Below are 22,182 nucleotides of genomic sequence, written 5' to 3' on the forward strand. Positions count from 1 at the left end.
CAAGCAACAGTGGACATTAGGGACACTGTCAACTATTGATTCTTTCTCTTACAACTCTTGACACCATACCAATGACTGGCACTGAAAAGTTTAGATAGTCTATGGGTTTAAACTGCTTCTAGGTCTCTGACTGACCAGGGCTGCTGCCGTGGTGGTGTTTATTCCGATTTCCAAGGACACCCAAACACGTGATGTATATTCAGAGCCGATAAGCATGAGAGTCTTGTGGTGGCCAGGCTGTGAGTGATGTGTGTCTTCAGATAGTAGTCTTATCATGTCAGGCCAGTGTTCATAATATACTGCATGTGACTAAGATACTTCTACTTGATGAGAACTTGGTATAACTAATATAATTACGGTCATTACAAACCTAACCATAACCTAATGCATCTTAGACCGAACCTAACAAAAATAACTAAATCACAACTGACCTTGTTGGACTGACTGTATTATGCGAGTTGATGTTGCTCCGCCATCTGTAAGAGAAAATGGTAACATTAGAGGTAAAAAAATAAATGGGTCAACTATCGTATAGAGACGCGAGTGTACCACAACACGGAACCAGCCCGACCTTGACCGTGGCTTGGTGTGTTGGGGCCGGTCATCGCTGTTATTGTGGGCTGGTCTCATTCTGAGCCACCACCCGTGAACCACAATATATATATATATATATATATATATATATATATATATATATATATATATATATATATATATATATATATATATATATATATATATATATATATATATATATATATATATAATAATTTGTCAACCAAGTGACCCATTAATTATTATCATTATTATTATTACACACAGAAGCCTCCATATGTTTACTGCACGGTGAGAGAACTGATGACTTTTTTCTCATTAGTGATACTATTATCAAGTAGTTTCCGACTTTATTCAAAACAACAAACACTACATTACAGTATATTATTGCTTCAGGCAGAACCAGATTGTTGTGGCCAACACGCCTGAATATTCAACAACAGTTAAAAATAGAACCAATTTATAAAATTTACACAATCAGTTTTGTCTCGACAGACTGACAGCGACCTTGAACATCCCCCCCCCCCAGTGCTGTCAGCGTTACAACAAAGACTAGAAAGTGTTTCTCATATCCTGAACTCTCCTCCCTATCACACCAGGGATCTCCAAGACGACTCCATCATCTTCATGTTGGTTTCCTGTGAACACTGGCACCCCACCTGATTTCACCCGAAGATTATACAGTACAGTACACCCTCTAATGCTACCTTGAGGGTTCGGTTAGGTTAGGTTAGATTATATTTTATTAGGTAAATGAGTGTTTAATCATCAGGTGAAATAAACTGGGGTGTCCTAATCTTCACGTCACTCTTGATCTTGTACACGTCACACACTCGCGCTTCCTGACCCCCCTCCCCCTCTTAATATACACAACACTAATGAATGTCTCTCCTCACGTTACTTAACATCTGTCTTAATACAAAAGTGAGTAACGATATAAAAATGTCTTGAGAACATCGTCTTATTATTCTTATTATTATTATTATTTACATTCATTCTTTCTCAAATTTTACATTAATGTTTACTTATTTGCATGTAGTTATATATCAGTGTCTCGTATTCTGACTGCAATCCATATTTTTGGCTTTGTAATGTGTAGTGCTGAGAGTATGTATGTATGTATGTATGTGTGTGTGTGTGTGTGTGTTTAAGTGACCTACTTTACCGTCCCGCTCACCGCATGGGGGGGGGGGGGAGATAATGATGTCGGAGGGGAGGAGTGGAACGAGTAAGAAGGAATGGTATGTGAGAGAAAGGAGATAAACGCATCATAACTTCACTAAAATAACCGCTAATACTTTATAACCTAACCTAACCTAACCTAACCAAACCTAACCTAACCTAACATAAACTAACCTAAACAAACCTAATCACACCCTAACAAACGCCCCGTGCATAACCTCACTAGGACATGTGTTTTCCCATGTCCTTCCTTCCCCTGGACAATCACAGACCACGTTAAGACACGCAGCAAGTCTACCCACGTGTCTACCACCTGACCCTCCACATACTCTCACGATTCACAAAAGTTCGTAAGACAACTTTTTTTTTCCCTCTCTCTCGATACAACACAACACACACATAAGTTAAGAGTCCCAGAGTAATTTCGAAGCCATTTTGGATGTTATATTTAGATAAGACAGTCTAGCTAGTTATCACATCTGAGTTAATTGGACATGATAAAGTTTTACACCTGAGTTAGTTAGACATGGTATAGTTTCACACCTGAGTTAGTTAAGACATGATATAGTTCACGCCTGAGTTAGACATGATATAGTTTCACACCTGAGTTAGTTAGACATGATATAGTTTCATCTTGAGCAGCAATAAGTTAGAGGGATGCTTAACGTATGATCCTTTTGAGACCCGTGATACATGATAGAATCTGAGTCCCACATATATCTCTCTCTCTCTCTCTCTCGACCTGGCTGAATTACTCGGAATAAGAAAATTGTACGCCAAGCTTTGCCAATAAAGTAGTTAAAAAAAAGCTCCACCACGGCCAGCTCTAGGTCAAGTAACTACCCCCCCCCTCCCTTATTTTTGCTTGTTCCTATCCTCCGACCTCACTCTCTCCAATCGTCAAGCCGATCCTATAATTGCTGTTCTCCTTTCTCTTGTCTCTCTACAGAGAATGCAAGATCGGCATGACGAACAGAGTGGGTGAGGGAAAGTAGGAACAAGCAAGAATAAGGGAGTGTAGAAGCAAGGGGGGATGTGGGAGAAGAATTTAGAAATTCACAGAGACCTGACAGTTGTAGTGCTAGTAAATATGACAAATTGTGACAAGAGGTACCGTTATGGCCAACACAAGGACAGAACCAATGTGCTGTAGTCATGGCCAGAATCAGCCAAGGATAGACACACATCTGGCAAGTTTGTAACGCTGTACCTATACGGGAACACTCGGCATGTAAACTTTGTGATAATTTATCACAAAGTTTATCACTGATAAACCTTTAAAGAATACGCTGGATAGCTTCAAACATAGGTTGGACGGATATACAAGTGATAGGGGTTGGGTGTAAATGGGACTGCCCAGTATGGGCCAATAGGCCCGCTGCAGTTTCCCCCATTCTTATGTTCTCATTACTAAATGTGATACTGTCAAAGACTTCAGGCCACCTGGCTTATTGCGTAATTACTACATTGACTCGGGAGTCCTTGAAGATATTTTTGCTGTCTATCCTTAATAAGCTCATCCACACTGATTAGTCCTTAAATAGAAAATAATACTAATGAATATGATCTATACTATTATCTCCTCTGTGTATGAACCTCTGTCCTGTGTGGCAGTAAACAGGAATAGCACCCTCAGTGTCAACACCTGATTGAACTATTCAAAATAGGAAAATTTTACCTAAAGTTTTGCCAATAAAGCTGTTAACGAAACTAACTAACCCACCTCCCTCTCCCTTCCCTTCTCCTCTACTACCCCCCCCCCCCTCTCATCTCTCTCAGCTTGTGTAGTAAATCCAAGATGATCTTTTTCGGTAATAAAAGAGGAAGTGAAAGAAAGTTTGTGGAAGAAGAGAAAAAAAACAGCGAAGTGGGAGGCAGGGAAGGAGGGAGGTGGTGGAGGGCTGCCCGCCTTTATACAGTTTACCGTTGAATGTTTATTTAACTGCGTTGTATTTGTAAATGCTAATCCAATGAGAACTAGTACGATCATCTATCCATCTCTATATTCTTCTTTACTTCCCTCCTCCACATTTCCCTCTCCTAATCTTTCTTCCTTTCCCATCCACCCTGACCCTACCTCCATACATCCCCACCTCCCCCAATCTTCCTCAGTCCCTCCCGTACACCACCAGTCCTCTATTCTCTCTCTCTCTCTTGTCCATCACCCTACTCCAATACCCACCCCCCTCTCTTCCATCACCAATTATGCTGACTCACCATACCCAATGATCCCCTCCCAAACCACCACATCCTCCCGCTCATCCCCCACCTACCTCCTCTCTCCTTCACCCTCTCACCTCACCGCCCGTAACGTCGTAATTAAGTTGTCTTCTCACTCTGTCTGTGTGTGTGTGTGTGTGTTGTTAAGTTACTGACTTTACTGATGAACTTGACATATTCACTGACTGACTTGACTAACAGACTTTACTGACCTGACTTAGTTGACCGACGGACCAATTGACTTGACTGATTGACTATATTTACTGCGTTTACCACTCCTCAAAATTCCACTGTGACTTAACAAAATTGTTTTCTCGTGCTGCCAAGGGCGAAGAGAGATAGTCTGGCGAATCAACACAATGCTAGAGAACCCGAGTACACTTTCCAGAAAATCTGAGCAAACTTTCAAGAAATCTGGAAAGCCACGAAAATCCTGGATAAAAATCAACAAAATCTGAATTGACACGCATGAAAATCCGGAATAGTCTGCGTTAACTATCAAAAGTAAATCTGGCCAGAAAAATGTGTTAACGTGGCAGTCTCGGAGAACGACCCTGAGGCAAGGACGAGGTACAACCCATTACTGTAGGGTGTAGAGGGAGGGAGGGAGGGAGGGGAGAAGTGTGTGTGTGTGTGTGTGTATACTCCAAGGTCTATCTTGGGGAACCCCCCGACATCGGACATGCCTCCGATAACACTATTCATTAAATTTAATTGAAACAGTTTATTTAGCCAGAAACACACAGATACAGAGTGGATAATAATAACAATATTAACATGGCTGAGCCAGTTGAGAACCTGAGCTCTCTTTTAGGCACCTGACATATACTATACATTTATCTCAAGGAAGTATTATTTAACATTTAGTAACATCTGGAATAGTACAATAGCATGGTGGTAATAAGAACATCTCGTAATGTAACCACGGTTATCACTTCAATATTTAATTATTTTATGTTTATTATTTGCTTTTACTTATATTATACGTATATACATAAATTACAGTGGAATTGAAAAACACAAGTATAATGGGGAAGCAGTACAACATGGGCTGTACAGTATTACGGTTGAACAAGAGGACAGAGCTGTCAGGATTATGTCTAGTTGGCAAATATGTTTATTGCAATGATAATTTATTTACATGATAATTTCCGATAAAACGGTTTTGATGGTACAACAAAAGCAGGTACTGTAAATATAGTAAGTGTTACAAGAAGTATTAATACTTAGACAATAGATATTTTTTAAAAGATGATTTAAAGGAAGGGAGCGTAGTATTTGCTCGGATGTGTGGGGGTAAGTTGTTCCACACCTTCACACCGTGATATTTTATGGAGGTCTGGGACTGAGAGGAGTGCATGGGATGTGGTCTTAGTAGCTCTGGATGCTCTCAGTTGTATCTCTGATTATTCCGGAATTGGAAATAATTATTGTCAAGCAAGTGATTGATAGATTTGTAAACAAAGAGCGCAGCAGTAGGTGTAATATCCTCGAATTTTAACATTTTCAATTTTGCAATTTTTCGTTTGTGTGGTGTTTTTTTCAGGTAGGTCATTGTCCGTACAACTCTCTTTTGTGCAGTAACCAGGGATTGTGTTTTGAAGAGCCAGAGGCCCCCATAGTGTGTGACAGTGTATCAGGTGTTGGTAAACAAGATCATGATAGATTTCTTTCATTGTTGTGAGAGTAATTGACTGTCGAGTGTAATACGTGATACCGCACTGTTTATTGACTTTACTGTGAATGGCTTATATGTGGTTTCTCCAGTTAAGTTTCTCATCAACAATAACTCCCGAGGAATTTAGTATTTTGTTGGCGTTTGAGGACTGTATTACCAAGGTACAGGGGGGTCCAAGTCCGGGGTTAAATTTTTCCTTCTGTGAAAGATCGTGCAGTGGGTTTTCTCAAGGTTTAAGGTCAGTTTATTACAGATTACCCAGGTCCTGACTTTAGTCAATTCAGTGTTCATAGTTCTCATCAAGGAATGGGGGTCTGAGCTGCTGGCATAGAGATTACTATCGTCTGCAAATAAGTTGTATTTTATGAGTGTGCTGGCGTGGACTATGTCGTTTATGCACAACAAAAACAGTACTGGGCCGAGAATGGAACCTTGGGGGACGCCATACAAGATTGGCGAGAAGTCAGATTGCTGATTATTATAGCAGACATATTGCATTCTGTTGGACAGATGAGGTAAACCAATTGTTGGACAGGCCCCTAAGGCCGTAATGTTCAAACTTTGAGAGGAGGATGGTATGGTCGACAGTATCGGAGGCTTTAGAGCGGTCCAAGAATATACCGACTGTAACGATGTGATAAAGGTACGTAACACTACTAATAATCTCACTTCACGGTCAGCTCCTTATATGGAAGATACAACACCCATGGTACAGGTTTTACAGCAACATGAAGTCAAGTGTGACGTGAGGTTTCTATTTTTACTCACTCTACACGTCCCAACAATTCCCTGGAAGTCTGGGATATCCAAAATGCATTATCTGACGACTGAGACACACATACTTAACGCACGCACGCACACTCACTAAAGCGCACGCACACACACTAAAGCACACACACACACACACACACTCACTAAAGCGCGCGCGCGCGCACACACACACACACACACACACACACACGTGCGCTCTTCACAAGAACACATAATTGTGGGTCAAGACAAAAACAGGACAAGTGAATCTGTGGTTTCGGCCTAACCTAAACTAGCTTAAGGAAGCCTTGTCCTAGAGGCAGGAGAGCTGGAGGCTGAATCTCCCTAACGGTGTGAATAATATTTGAGAAAAACAAAATGGCTGTCAAAAGTGGGAGAGAGAGAGAGACCCAAAACTCAGCGTATCAACTGTCGTCTTATACTGTCCGGGGTCCAGACAAAACCCCTGCAGGACAAAACCCCCTCAAGTAAAGTACAAAGTAGGACAAAAAAAAAATTATTTAGAGTAAAAAAATGGGACAAAAGTCCCCATTTTTCTATTTTCAGACTTTAAGCTCTAAACAAAGAAGACATTACAAAGGTACTCAAACTATCCAACCAGGAGCGAACTCGTAACAATGGTTTTAAATTAGACAAATTTAGATTTAGGCGCGAAATAGGTAAACACTGGTTTGGAAACAGTAGTGGATGAATGGAACAAGTTACCAAATTTCATCATTAACTCGAATACGCTGGATAGCTTCAAACATAGGTTGGATGCTTATAATTATGAGCAATAGGGGTTGGGTGTAAATGGGACTGCCCAGTATGGGCCAATAGGCCCGCTGCAGTTTCCTCCATTCTTGTGTTCTTATGTTCATTTTAATAATGTTAGGTTAGGTGAGGGGCTTTTGTCCTATTTTTTCTCTAAATAATTTTTGTTGTCCTACTTTGCACTTTACGTGAGGGGTTTGGTCCATGGGGGTTTTGTCTTGGGGGGGGGAGGGGGGCATATTATCTATTACCAATGACGTTGGTCTACAGAACTGATACAACTACAGGTAAAGGTATAATGTACAAGTACGTCCTTAGAGATTTTGGGAGCCTTTAAAACTAACCATAAGGCTCCGAACACAACAATAAACCATCTTCCTCCATTGTTATAATTCTCATTGTGTACAATATTGGTTAACTGAAAAAAATTACGTACAATTTGCAGACAAACGAACACACACTACTACATTTAAGAAACAGTACGACAAGAAAATACAAGAAACAAAATAGACCTCAAATCCTCCTAAACCCTGGAGGCTCTCTAAGGAGAGGGGGCACAGGCTGGAAGTGATAGGAGAGGACGACTCTCCCTCAGTTCAGTGGTGATGAGGTGTTAACCTCTCTCTCTCCTGGGTCAAAAAGGTACAATTTTTTACAGATCTGCCCTATGACCTCTCCTACAGGTCTCCAGCCATTCTCTTCTCCTCTGACCAGATATCCCTCCTCCTAGACATTATTAGGGACCTGTCACGCTTTACCATAAACAGATGAATTGTACCGGGAATCCCCCCCCCCCATCCTCCTGTCACTATATGCAACTTGCTGACAAAATCCATAACCCATTAAGGACACTTGCGCCCTTAATACACGAGTCGCGCATGCTTCCCTGTTGGGAGCTGTAAACGCTTTGTGTTTAGCCTCACACAGAATGCAAGTGGGTGCCTAATAAACCAGCCCCCTCACAGGGCAAATCTGATTTTTTTGTTATTGGGCAACCCCCTACATCCTTGTGCAAGGTGAAGCACAGAAGCGTTTACAGCGCCCAACAGGGAAGCATGCTAAGTTCATGCTTGCCTTTATGTCTCATGAGTTAAGGGCGTAGAAGTCTGAAGAGTCAAGGGCGTAGAAGCCTGAAGAGTCCATGGTTTATGTCGAAGCAAGTTATTGGAAGTTCCAACAACTTGTCCCTGAATACGAATTCGCAACTTTCGATTTACAGCAGGTACCTACTTTGCTGCTAGGTGAACAGGGACCAAGGGAGGCTGGGAAGTTGTGTCCAAACAACTTTCCACCGGCCCGGGAATCGAACCCGTGACATCTCGCTTGCGAGGCAATAGCGGTACCGTTCTATCCACCGGCACCCCTGGCAAATCTGAATCTGTACTAAACCGGATTAAAGGTCATTCAGGGTTCACTAAAGGCACCTTGCCTGTATAATAGGACCATTATGTTGTTAAGGTTAGATGGTAGACCCATGAGTCTATGACAATGCAAATACACATGAACAGTCAGCAAAATATTACTCTCCACCTTTACGGGTTCCTACAGTATGACACAACGGACCAAGAATTCTGTTAACATAGTTTGCGAAATTCCTATACGGCACCTCAGTTTCTAGAGTGCCTGCCATTCCTACGGTATAGTTCATAATGCTACGGCATTATCTGGTTTAAGTGCTATGGGTTTTATATGTATTCCTGATAATTTATCTGGTTACGACACATGATATAAGGAATAACAGCACATTAGTTTTACAATGAATCACACAATCAGAGACACCAACCTTACCAATACTTGGCGTCAGTCTCGCAGTGTTCGTTGCGAGAGCCATCGCACCCAGGGGTGCAGAATATTTTTTTGCTGACTCTACGCACAGATAGAGATACTAGCAGAGGTAAATACAAGAACAGATAAAGATACAAATACATGTACAGGTACAAATACAGGAAAATACACAAGTAGAGATATAATCAGAGATACAGTACTAATACAGTTAAATCCACTTCAAGATTTTACCACCATAACAATACACCCACAAACAATATACATCCATTATGTCATCATCTGGAAACAATACAAAGCGAAGCCAAGTATTTACTCTCACTCTCGTCGAGATTACACAGTTATGGTCACTTGGTCGCCTCATACGGGAGACATTACCGCACATTTATGCCAAGTTCACCGCGAGTATTGGAGAAAACCCCAATATAATACCGCCCGTGGTCACAATCCCAACATTCTACCGTCCGTGGTCACAATCCCAACATTCTACCATGGTCGTGGTCACAATCCCAACATTATACCGCCCGTGGTCGTGGTCATACTATTTACTGACGGACTACAATTTTGTTTACATGTCAACGATGCATATTTTCAAGTCTTACCCAACCAGTGTCCTGATTCACAGACGATTGTATGAAATTCCCTCGATTAATTTCACCATAACGCTACATGGGGGATTTGTTACGTTATGTTATGTTAGGTTAGGTAAGGATAGAGTAGGTTAGGATAGAGTAGGTTAGGATAGTGTTAGGGTTAATCAACAGTTAGGTTGGGTTAGGTTAGGTTAAATTAGGATTGAGTTGAATTTAGGGTTAATCAACGGACAAGGTTAGGTTGGGTTGGGTTAGGATAGAGTAGGTTAGGATAGTGTTAGGGTTAATCAACAGTTAGGTTGGGTTAGGTTAGGTTAATCATCAGGTGGAACAAACTAGGGTGTTATACCTTCTGGTGATCCGATATAAGAATTCACCTGGTTGCCTTAAGCTTAATTACCAAATATACCAAAATAAAAATGAAAAAAAAATTAAACCTCACTAATATAAATTTTGTCTCCTAACTAATATTAAATAAACGTATGAAAATATAATGTAAAACCTCTAGTGAATTTTGGTTTCATTTTTACGTTAACTTTAATGTTTTACTTGAAGCAGTTAGTTGCATTCCTTCACCCGAGACACTAACTTACCTCAACGCCACAAAAGTACAGAGGAAAATACTACCGATTACTGTATTTCACCACCATTACTGTTAAAGACTTCCCATATGACACAGTTTAGCTCTCCGCTGCCGCTAGTTTTAGAGACTTTGCCGCTACTGACTTCCCATATGACACAGTTTAGCTCTGCCGCTAGTTTGAGAGACTTTGCCGCTATTACGGACTTCCCATATGACACAGTTTAGCTCTGCCGCTGTTTTAGAGACTGCCGCTATTACTGACTTCCTATATGACACAGTTTGGGCTCTGCCGCTAGTTTTAGAGACTGCCGCTATTACTGACTTCCCATATGACACAGTTTAGCTCCCTCTGCCGCTAGTTTTAGAGACTTTGCTGCTACTATTACGGACTTCCCATATGACACAGTTTAGCTCTGCCGCTAGTTTTAGAGACTTTGCCGCTACTATTACCGACTTCCCATATGACACAGTTTAGCTCCCTCTGCCGCTAGTATTATAGACTTTACCGATACTATAAATACGTATAATTGAAGAGAAAGTAATGAAAATGCAACGCGTTTTAGAGAACTTTTCCTTTTTCGCAATGCTATAATAAAGAGCATCTAATCTGCATGTATTACGTAACAGTGATTATAGATCTGTATGTACTCAGGGAGGTGGGAAGTGACACAATACCCCGCCTCTCTCACGACAACAACAACAATAGCAACAACAATAATAATAATAACAATAATAATGAAAATATCTTATTATTGTACATTATTATTTATTACTATCATTATCACTATTTACACACCAGAAACATCTCTCTCTCTCTCTCTCTCTCCTACCTATTTAATTTACTTTCCTAAGCTGTCTGTCTGTCATGGAGGGACTGGTGAAGCAAAAAGTTTCAGGAAGAGACGTCGAGCCATCACTGAAGTAAACTTGGCCACAGGCGAACGACCTGACACACACACACACACACACTCCGGGGTTGTGTATATGGTGGGCGTGTACAGTAGTGTGTTGAAGTGTTTCGAGAGCGTGGGCGTGGGTTAGGTGAATGGGTGGGAAAGAAGAGATAGATGAGGAACTCTCTCTCTCTCTCTCTCTCTCTCTCTCTCTCTCTCTCTCTCTCTCTCTCTCTCGAGGAAGAAACGGACGTGGGAGGGGAGGGAGAGGCCAGCGGGAGAGGGAAAATAGGACGGCGGTCTGTGAATTGAGGGAGAGGCGGAGAGAGGGAGAGGGAGGGAGAGAGAGAGAGAGAGAGGGAGGGATGAGAATAGAGGGTGGGAGGAGAAAGTAGGGTGGGGATGGCCTGCTGGGTGTGGTGGGGTCAGCCGTGCGTGAGAGTCGTGATCGTGATAACTGGGCCAAATAGTAGTGGATGTTGATCAAACTTGTGGGTATACCTCGACAGTGTCTCGTCTGTGTGGGTATACCTCGACAGTGTCTCGTCTGTGTGTGGGTATACCTCGACAGTGTCTCGTCTGTGTGTGGGTATACCTCGACAGTGTCTCATCTGTGTGTGGGTATACCTCGACAATGTCTCATCTGTGTGTGGGTATACCTCGACAATGTCTCATCTGTGTGTGGGTATACCTCGACAATGTCTCATCTGTGTGTGGGTATACCTCGACAATGTCTCATCTGTGTGTGGGTATACCTCGACAGTGTCTCATCTCTGTGTGGGTATACCTCGACAATGTCTCATCTCTGTGTGGGTATACCTCGACAATGTCTCATCTGTGTGTGGGTATACCTCGACAGTGTCTCGCTTGTGTGACCCCAGTAATTGCTTCAGGTATTTCAAGGTCGACGTCTACACACCTGGATGGCCAAGTCGACGTTCTATGTTGTCCAGCTACAAACAAGAGACGGAATCCACCTCAACACAATACATAAGTTATACCCATTAATTTACTCGTGATCAAATTTATCAGTAATCAATATTTTGTCCTTATTTTGGGGAAGTTACCGCTGGCTCCCCTAATGTAATATATATCCGAGAATCACCTGAAGATTAACCATCCTATCCCTACCTGGAGTTGTTAGGTTAGTTTAGGTTAACAAGAGGGTAGTTAAGGTAAAATAAGACAATTAACCCAAATAAACAATGAATTTTGATGTAGCTGTGTGTGTGTGTGTGGGGGTGGGTGTGGGTGTGTGCGCGTGGGGGTGTGTGTGTGTGTGTGTGTGTGTGTGTGTGTGGCAACAGTATCATGGATGACCGACATACTCAATATATTCCCTCATTACCTCGACCACATCCAGGGGTCCAAGTACTCGATAGTTGGAGTACTAGAGTCTATTGGGGCATGCCGAGTACAGGAGCGTCAGTGGGTGTGTGAGGTGAGGAGAGTGCTGGAGCAGGCGGTAAATATGCCTGTCTCTGGAGCACAATTGTCTTAAAACAGGGGGACCGGTGTGTGTGTGTGTGTGTGTGGACAATTCTCATTATACATCCTGTCATTATCATCTTCCTCGTGATATTTTCTTTGTTGTCAGTCACTAAGGTCAAGAGTGTGTGTGTGCGCGTGTGCGTGTTATGTGTATATGTGTGTGACCTCACTACTCACCCAGCCTATTCACTATACCACAATTACCACCAAAGACCCACCACACAACACGATAGATGAAAAGACCGAACACACACACACACAAGACGGACAAAAACGAACAGGTTCCACTGCGTCACGTCACGCTTTCGAACACGGCTGAACTTGCCTAGCACCACCACCACCACTACCCGGCACAGTTTGAACCACTTTCGTGACCACATCCTCAATAGTTAGTAATTGTGTTTCTGTGTGTGTGGGTTTTTTTTATACAGTTCAATGGCACGTATTTTAGGCGACAATTTTTTTCCCTGTGGGTTAGTAATACAGGTTTTAGTGGTTTATTTTACTAGGTCAGTGTATAAAGGTTTTAGGTTTAGTTAAGAGGTTTAGCAACGCGTTATTCCTGGGGTCATATTATTGTGGGTTAGGTTAAGTAATGTTGGGTTAGGTTAGATTAGCTTTAATAAGGTAACGTTAGGTTAGGTTTGAGTAAGAATAGGGAAGGTTAAGCAAGACCATGAAAAACACACACACACACACACACACCTCAACAGCATGTTGTTGGAGTGACGGAGGGAAGTAAGTGAAAGGTAGATGAACAGCAAGGAGCGGAGGAGCCTGCAGACAATGACACCTTAGCTTAAAACAAAACCCATAAGAAACAAATAAATAAATAATGGACTAGCTGCCGACCATCATACCCCCACACACACACACACACAGGGCTTCATATTCACCGCTGAGGGAGTGGATTATATATACAGGATCACACAGGCAAGGGGGTCAACGGGGTCGTGGGGGTCGTGACTGTAAGACTGTACCGCATCATGAAATATTCCGGATCACCTGAAGATTACCCACCCCAGTTTATTTTCATGTGAACATTAATCCTCCCCGCCCCCCCAAAAAAAAAAACGTTAAGCTGACCTAACTCAACGCTAACCTAAAAGATAGCTTAACTTAACGCTAACCTAATTTAAAGCTAACGCTAAGCTAACCTAACCTAATCTAATCTAACCTAACATAACTCAACGCTAGTCTGACCTAACTCAGCACTAAACTTAAAGATAACCGAGCTTAACGTTAACCTAATTTAACACTAAGCTAACCTAACCGTAAGCTAACGCAAACTTAACGCTAAGCTAACCTACATTTGCTTATAATTACCATGGAATATTCTGGATCACCTGAAGATAAGGCACCCTACTTTATTTCAATTGAAGATCAGCCACCGTAACGCTAACTTAACCTAACCCATAAGTTGCGCTAGGTTAGGTAAGTTTAGCTTAAGTTATCGTTAAATTAAGATAGGTTAACGTTAGGTTGGGATTAATCAACAAGTGATATCAACATGAATACCTAATTTTCAGGTGATCCAACACTACTAACACACTAAACCAACTGTCTGTGTGTCTGTGTGTGTGTGTGTGTGTCTGTCTAAAGCCACTCAAAACACAAACACCCCCCCTCAACTTTTTCCTCCCCAGATCAACTCACATTTCAGGAGTATACAAACACGACACTACGGCAGCAATAACGAGGAGACTGATCAAACCCAGTTGCTATTTTCACTCGTTATCAATTTAATGAAAAGTTTCAGATAAGCCTTATTGATAATCTCACACCGAGTTCCTGGTAATGCTCTTAACAGTTTAGATGAAAGATAACGCTTCAGTGATATTACAGAGCTATAACTTACGCTTCAAGAACAACATTTACACTCCAGAAACAATATTTACGCCCCAGGAACCATATTTACGTTTCAGGAACCACATTTACGCCCCAGGAACTATATTTACGCTTCAGGAACCACATTTACGCCCCAGGAACCATATTTACGCTTCACGAACCACATTTACGCCCCAGGAACCATATTTACGCTTCAAGAACCATATTGACGCTACAGGAACCATATTTACGCTACAGGAACCATATTTACGCTACAGGAACCATATTTACGCCACAGGAACCATATTTACGCTTCAGGAACCACATTTACGCCCCAGGAACCATATTTACGCCCCAGGAACCATATTTACGCTACAGGAACCATATTTACGCTTCAGGAACCATATTTAACATTCCAGAAACAAGATTTACGCCCCAGGAACTATATTTACGCCTCATGAACCATAATTACTCCTCAGGAACCATAATTACGCCTCAAGAACCATAATTACGCCTCAAGAACCATAATTACGCCTCAAGAACCATATTTAAGCTTCAGGAACCATATTTACGCTTCAAGAACCATATTTACGCTTCATTGACCCATACAAAAGATGCATCGAGCAAATCGTTCCTCACAACCCCCGTCGATGTTACTCAACCCCGTCTATGTTACTCACAACCCCCTCATCAAAGCATTGGACAACCCTCCTCACTGCTAATCACAACCCAATTCCCATAAAGCATCACAACCCCCACCACAGCCACAACCCCCCCCAATGTTACTCAACCCACCCAATGTTACTCACAAACCCCTATCTGTTACCACAACCCCTCCAAGACTACGACAGCAGCTGCCTACACCTGGTTGGGCAGGAGGGTGGAGAGGAAGGAAAGAGGGTGAGGGGAGGGTGGAAGGAAAGAGGGTGAGGGGAGGGAGGAAGGAAAGAGGGTGAGGGGAGGGAGGAAGGAAAGAGGGTGAGGGGAGGGAGGAAGGAAAGAGGGTGAGGGGAGGGAGGAAGGAAAGAGGGTGAGGGGAGGGAGGTGGGGAAAGTGAGGGAGGAGGAGGAGGAGCAATGGGAAGGGGGAGGGGTGGATGAAGGTTAGAGAGAAGAGTGGCACCGGTAATTGTCCGTTATAGTAAGTGCTGTCACAAAAGGGGCTCTAACCTACAGTATTGTCCACTATTTACCGCCACAAACCTGATGGTGTTACTTGTTATATACTGAGAGAGAGAGAGAGAGAGAGATTTCACACTTTAGATTCTCAAACATTTATTATGAAACGCCCCTCTCCTCCTCCTCCCCCTTTTTCTTCCTTCCCACTTTTCTCTTCCCATTCCTCCACCTTCCTCTACCACCCCCCCACTCATACAAGAATACAATAAACTGTCTCACACAAACAACAACAATAAGATGACGGTCATAATAACTAACTTAAGAGACCAAACTTAACGTAACCTAACCTAAAGTAACTAAACCAAAGTTAACCTAACCAAGAAAATCAAACAACCTAATAACCAAACCTAACCTTAACCAAACCTAACCTTAACAACCAAAACCTAACCACCAAACCTAACCTTAACCAAAACCTAACCTAACCTAACCTAACCTTACCAACCAAACAAACCTAACCAAACCTAACCTAACCACCAAACTAAACTAACCAAACCTAACCTAACTCTCCTAATTAGTGCTAAGGTGTTTGGACATCAGGTGAAATAAGCTGGGGTGCCTAATCTTCATGTGATCCCATTCGTAAAGCTCAACCTAAATTGAACTATTTTATGTTACGAGAAAATATTGAGGAGAAAGAATTTTTGTTTTAGAGAGGATGGTCAAACGGACGGACGGAGAGATGACAGGCGGATGCATGAGATTTATATACGACACACGGACGCACGACAAACGGACGGGCGTATGAGAGAAGGACTGGCGGATGGACGACAGATTTATATACGACACACGGATGCACGGCAACCAAACCACAGTCCATCTAAAGACAAAAAAGATATGACGACATACTGAAACAAACAAACAAACTCACCAATATAACGTCAACAAACAAATAAAACAATTACTCACCAATATAACACTTCAACAAACAAACTTAATCACCAAATTTCCAGAAATAATAATTCAAACAAACAAACTTCAATTAAGCGTCAGAAAAACAATTCAAGTCCAACAAACAAATAAACACTATCACAACAAAAAATCACCTCGACCAATAAGAAAATACAAACACATCTCAAGAGGAAATTAAAGACCGCAAGAGAAAAAGAAAAATTTACTTGTTTAATGAATTTTCGTATGTATGTATGTATGTATGTACAGTATGCATGTATGTATGTATGAAATGTACAAGTATGTATGTATGTATTTCTCTTAGCTTCCTCACACACACACACACACACCTACCTCCTGGCTCTCCCCCTCAACCACCCCTGAACAAACATCTCAAGGGAAAAAATCTTTGAATCACGTATCAAATTACTAAAGAGGGGGAGGAGAGGAGGGAGAGGAGGAGAGAGAAGAGGGAGAAGAGGAGAGAGGGAGAGAAACAGACAAGACTAAGCATATGGTGAATAATTATAATATTACTATTATTATTAGTAGTAGTAGTATAATATCTACAAATACATAAGCACCACAAATAATGAATAAAAGGTTAATAAAAAAAAGCGGGGTAGGGGGTGGACCAAACAGTCTCATTAACAAACACCTACATAAAAAATCCCATTCTTTCGAACCACAAACTCATATTACGAACCGGGGAGGATGAAAAAATATCCTTACTGTAAACGGATTCATCCCTATAAAGTAGAACAGTTCACAGGTGAGAATATATGTCTCTGTTGTTTTCTCTCACTTCTACGTAAGGCGGATCAAAGGGATACAGCAACCACAAATAAATGAAGGAAATAAAATGGAAGAGGGATGAATGGTAGGTGTAGAAAGTGACAAGAAACAACACAAAAACACGAAGTGGAAAATATAATCCGGAGTTTATTTATTTATATTCTCAACTCACACACACACACACACACACGGTACAGTTTACACTTCAGTTAAATAGTTAATACAAACAACACGGTCGATAGCGTTAGTTTGCCTCCAGTGATCGGTAAACAAATAGAACATGTTTTCATTTAATCCATATGGCAACAATGCTCTTCCTGTACTATTATTTATAACTGAGGGACTAGTGTATCCCTCTAATCAATAAAACTAACAACAGATACAAACGAAAATAAATAGATATGGCGTAAAAATAAACTATAGGCAGGAGATCGGTTAGCACTCGATACCCGCATGAAGGGAAAAAATCTGCCCGCCAAAAATCTTTCCACAGTAGGATTAACGAAGATTGAATTACATATATAGTGATGATCCCTACTACCGTCTGAGGCTGAAAAACAAGATAGGAATATATTTACACTTGAATAAAATAATAATAAAAACTCAGATATGGACAACCCCTTATCCCTGCTATCAACAGTCTATGATTAAATACGCAAGCAAATTAATAAACAAACAATATAAAATAAACAGGTTTCGAAACAATAAGCAAGCACATGATTGGGTGTAAATTATTATTATTTTTTTAGATTGCCCCCGAGGGTGCTAGTTTATTGGGCACCTCTTTACATCCTGTGCAAGGTGAAGCGCAGAAGCGTTTACAGTGCCCAATTGGGAAGAATGCGGAGCTCAATTGAATAAAATACTTGGGGAGACAAGATAACCCCCACGACCCGCATAACTCAGCGTCAGACTACAAACACTGACTGAGATCCACGCCAACACCACAACAACAATCTTGACCATCGAGCACCAGCCAACCATTATCTTAATTCTAAATCTTTCAACATAATAATAATAATAATAATAATAATAATAATAATAATTATTATTGTCCCAAACTATTTAATTTCGTTAAGTACACACGTTCCATAAAATTTAATAGAAGCAAAAAGAATTCCTTGCATTTTCAACCCCCTCCTATAAGATTGGTGAATTTCACGCATCTGGTGAATTCCACACATTTGGCGGATTTGGTGCATTTGACCGAACTGGAGGATATGACGAAATCTGGCACACGTTGGCAAATTTAGGTAGACTTGCCGCAAGCAGTGAAACAGAACGTTTTTAGCGATATTTGCGAATCCGACTCATTGGGTATATTTGGAGAACTTAACGATTGTGACACCTTTGGCGGATTTGGTGGAGTTGGCGCTAAAATGGAAATTGGACGATCTGGTGATTTTGAACGGTTTGGCGAGGTTTGCGAGTCTGGTGCATTTGGCGGGTTGGCGGGTTCGGACACTGCCTTATTGTGCGAGGTACAATGCCTGGGGGTGGGAAGAGGGGAGGAACAGGGAGAGATGCACGTTCACTGCTGGAGAGGGTGAGGTGAAAGTGAGAGGTGAGAGAAAGTGAGAGGTGAGGTGAAAGTGAGAGGTGAGAGAAAGTGAGAGGTGAGAGAAAGTGAGAGGTGAGAGACAGTGAGAAGGCGAGAGAAAGTGAGAAGGTGAGAGAAAGTGAAAGAAAGTAGATGTGAGAGGAAGGAAAGTGATGGGTGAGGGCAAGTGAAGGAGCATGAAGGGGAGGGAGAGTGAGATATAGGTGAAGGAGAGAGGAAAGGGTGAGGGAAAATGAGGGAAGGGTGAGGGAGAATGAGAGAAGGGTAGTAAAGAGGAGAGTGTGAGGGGAGGGTAGTAAAGAGGAGAGAAAAATGGGAGAGACAGAGAGAGAGAGAGAGATATATACGAGAACGACAGTCTGGTGAGGGGAAGAGATGACATCAGGAGGGCAGGAACAGTGCAAGAGTTACAAACAATACAACAGCTCAAACAAAAAATGTAAACAATCTAAAATGTAAACCAAAACCAAAAATATAAACAAAAACTAAAGATGTAAACAAAACCTAAAAAATTAAACAAACTAAAGCTGTAAACAAAAATGTAAACAAAACTAAAAACGTCAACAAAGAAAATAAAAAAACACGAAAACTAAAAAAATATATAAACGAAAAGAAAAAGAAAATAGTTAATGAATAATAAAAGTACAAACAAAAATAACTAAATATATGTAAGTAAGAAATAAATAGAAACAAAAATACTAAACCTAAAAATAGCTACAGAAAAAAATAAAAAAGTTAAATAACTAATTAATATTAAACTAGAAATTAAACAAAGCAAATTAAAATAAAAAACTTAAAACAATAAAAAAATTAAATCTAAATTATCACGACAAATAAACAATAAATAATATGAATAAAAAAAAAAAATATATATAATCCTTAATAAAAAAACCATTTTTAAATATAAATAAAATTATATATATATATATATATATATATATATATATATATATATATATATATATATATATATATATATATATATAGTATAAAAAAGAAAAGCATATAATTTAATGAGAAGAAAATAATGGATAATGGAGAAGCAATAACAGGAGGGGAATGAAAGAAAGGGGGAAGAGAATGATATACATGGGAAAGATGCAATGATAATGATTTGTAACAGGGAGGAAGAGTAAAATAAATGGTACGGAAGAGAACGACAGAGAGAAAAAGAAAAACGGATAGACAGAGAGAAAGACGGAAGAGAAATACGGACAGCTAGAGACAGACAGACAGAGACAGGAGGACACAGAGAGAGAGATACAGACAAAGACAGACACAGACAAAAAAAAGAAACACAGACAGAAAGAGAGAACAGATAGAGAGACACATAAAACAGACAGAGCGACAGACAGAGAGGGGAGAGTGAGACATGCCAACAATCAGCACCAGTAAATTGGATTCTCCTTCACGGTAGACCAGAGTAGATAGAGAGCTGACGGGTGAAGGACGGGGCTGACGGCTGACGACCTGACACCGTGGAAGATGCTGACAGGGAAGGGAGATAAGGGAGATGAAAAAAATGGTTATGGGAGAGATAGGGAGATGGAAAAGGGTGATAGGAGAGAGATAGGGAGATGGCAAAGGGTGAGGGAGGGAGGAAGAAATTGTCAGGAAAGGGAGAGAAGAGGAGATGAACGGAAGGAGAGTAAGATGTAGAAAAGGAGAGAGAGAGAGGGGGGGAGGAGGAAGGGGGGGAGCAGGGAGATAAAGATACACTAGCCAAATGACAAGTTGTCGTCGAGGTGAAGCTGTAGCCGGACGGACGGGGTGTGACGGGTAGGAGTGGGGTTTATCGCTGGAGTGAACTGATCCTGTAACGTCTTAGGCTCTATTACGGGTCTAAGGGACTGGGGAAGTCCTAAGAGGACTGGGGGTCTAAGAGGACTAGGGGTCCTAGAGGACTGGGGGTCTAAGGACTGAGGGGTCTAAAGTACTAGAGTCCTAAGAGGACTGGGGGGGTCAAAGAGGGGCTAGGGGGGTCAAAAAGAAGGCTGGGGTCCTAAGGGCTGGGGGGTCCTAGAGGGTTTGAGGGTCTAAGAGGGCTGGGGGTCTAAGAGGGCTGGGGGTCCTAAGAAGGCTGGGGTCTGAGGCTGGGGAATCCTGAAGAAGGGCTGGGGTCTAAGAAGGGCCTGGGGGTCCTAAGAGGCTGGGGGTCCTAAGAGGGCTGGGGGGTCTAAGAGGGCTGGGGTCCTAAGAGGGGCTGGGGGTCCTAAGGGCTGGGGGGTCCTAAGAGGGCTGAGATCTATTGAGTGTGAGTGGGGAGAGGAGGGGGAAGCAGGGGGAGAGGAGTGTATAGATGGAGAGGGAGGGGTGTGCCTGGGGGGGGGGGGGCGGAAACACGGCACAGCGAGGCACCCAGACACAGGATGTGGCCCTCAACGCCTCTCCGGCACCCCTCAATCCTCTCCCCTTCCTACTCCTCCCCTCTTCATTGTCCTCTTCCTCGATTCCTCCTCCTCTCCTCCCTCCTATTCTCCTTCCCATTCCACTCCCGCTTCCCTCTCTCCTATCCTCCTCCTCCCTTCTTTCTCTTCACTTGCTTCTTTTATCATCCCCCTCCTCTACCTGTTCATTGAGAGAGAGAGAGAGAGAGAGAGAGAGAGAGAGACAGTTCACCACGGAGTTCTCAGACAAAAACACACACTTCAAGGCCAAATAGTCTTGCCTACGCCCTCCTCGTGTTGCGGTGCTGGTAGTGGCTTAATTTATGAGCCATGCCGAACCTAACTCTACTCTAGCCTCACCTAACATAGCACGGCATAACAGTGTAGCGTGGCATGGCCTAACCTAGGAATAACATTACCTAACCTAACTCATATTGACCTCGTCTAGGATAGAATAACCTAATCAAACTTATTCTAACCTAACCCAACCAAATCTAACCTAATCCAACGTAACCTAACCTAAACCAACCCAACCAGGTGCTTCAGCATGTGCGACGCTGACAGTAAATTAGCATCATGAACCAATGGACCAAAACTCGTGAAAGGAAGTCAAGCATTAACTTGGGAAATGATTCTACAAATTCATCCTCAAAAACATAGGGAAAAAACTATTTAATTTTGTTTTGTTTTATATTCAACAATAAAAAAAAAGTTAACGGATGTCTGAATTTGTAAATAAGTGTGTGTATGTTTGTGTTGTAATTGTGGTTCTGAGTATTTGAATATTTACGTGTGTGTGTGTAGACCCCCAGACAAACCCAACCAAGGTCAACCTGCAATGACGCAAGAAGCTAGCTAGTTAGCTCGCTCCCTCCCTCCCTCCCTCCCTCCCTCCAGCAGCCCATACCTTCACCTTTCTCTCCCTCCCTCCCTCCAAAACTTCATCCTTCCCTCAACAACTCCTTATTTTCGTCACCCCGTCACTCATCTTCCCTCCCTCCCTCACCATCCCCATTAGCTGTCCCTTTCCCTCGCTTCGCTTCAC

General features: G+C 41.9%; 1 protein-coding gene across 5 annotated transcripts in view; it reads right to left on the reverse strand.

The window, feature by feature from the left end:
- LOC121871516 (hexosaminidase D-like) overlaps positions 1-22,182 on the reverse strand; it is a 273,277-nt gene that overhangs the window by 99,389 nt on the left and 151,706 nt on the right. For all 5 annotated transcript variants that reach the window (XM_042373924.1, XM_042373923.1, XM_042373926.1 and 2 more), the window contains one exon: positions 432-476. The gene's annotated coding sequence lies outside the window, so the exon portion shown is untranslated. The remainder of the gene's footprint in view (positions 1-431; positions 477-22,182) is intronic.

Source organism: Homarus americanus, unplaced genomic scaffold (genome assembly GCF_018991925.1).
Source record: "Homarus americanus isolate GMGI-L3 unplaced genomic scaffold, GMGI_Hamer_2.0 scaffold45698, whole genome shotgun sequence".
NCBI lineage: Eukaryota > Metazoa > Arthropoda > Malacostraca > Decapoda > Nephropidae > Homarus > Homarus americanus.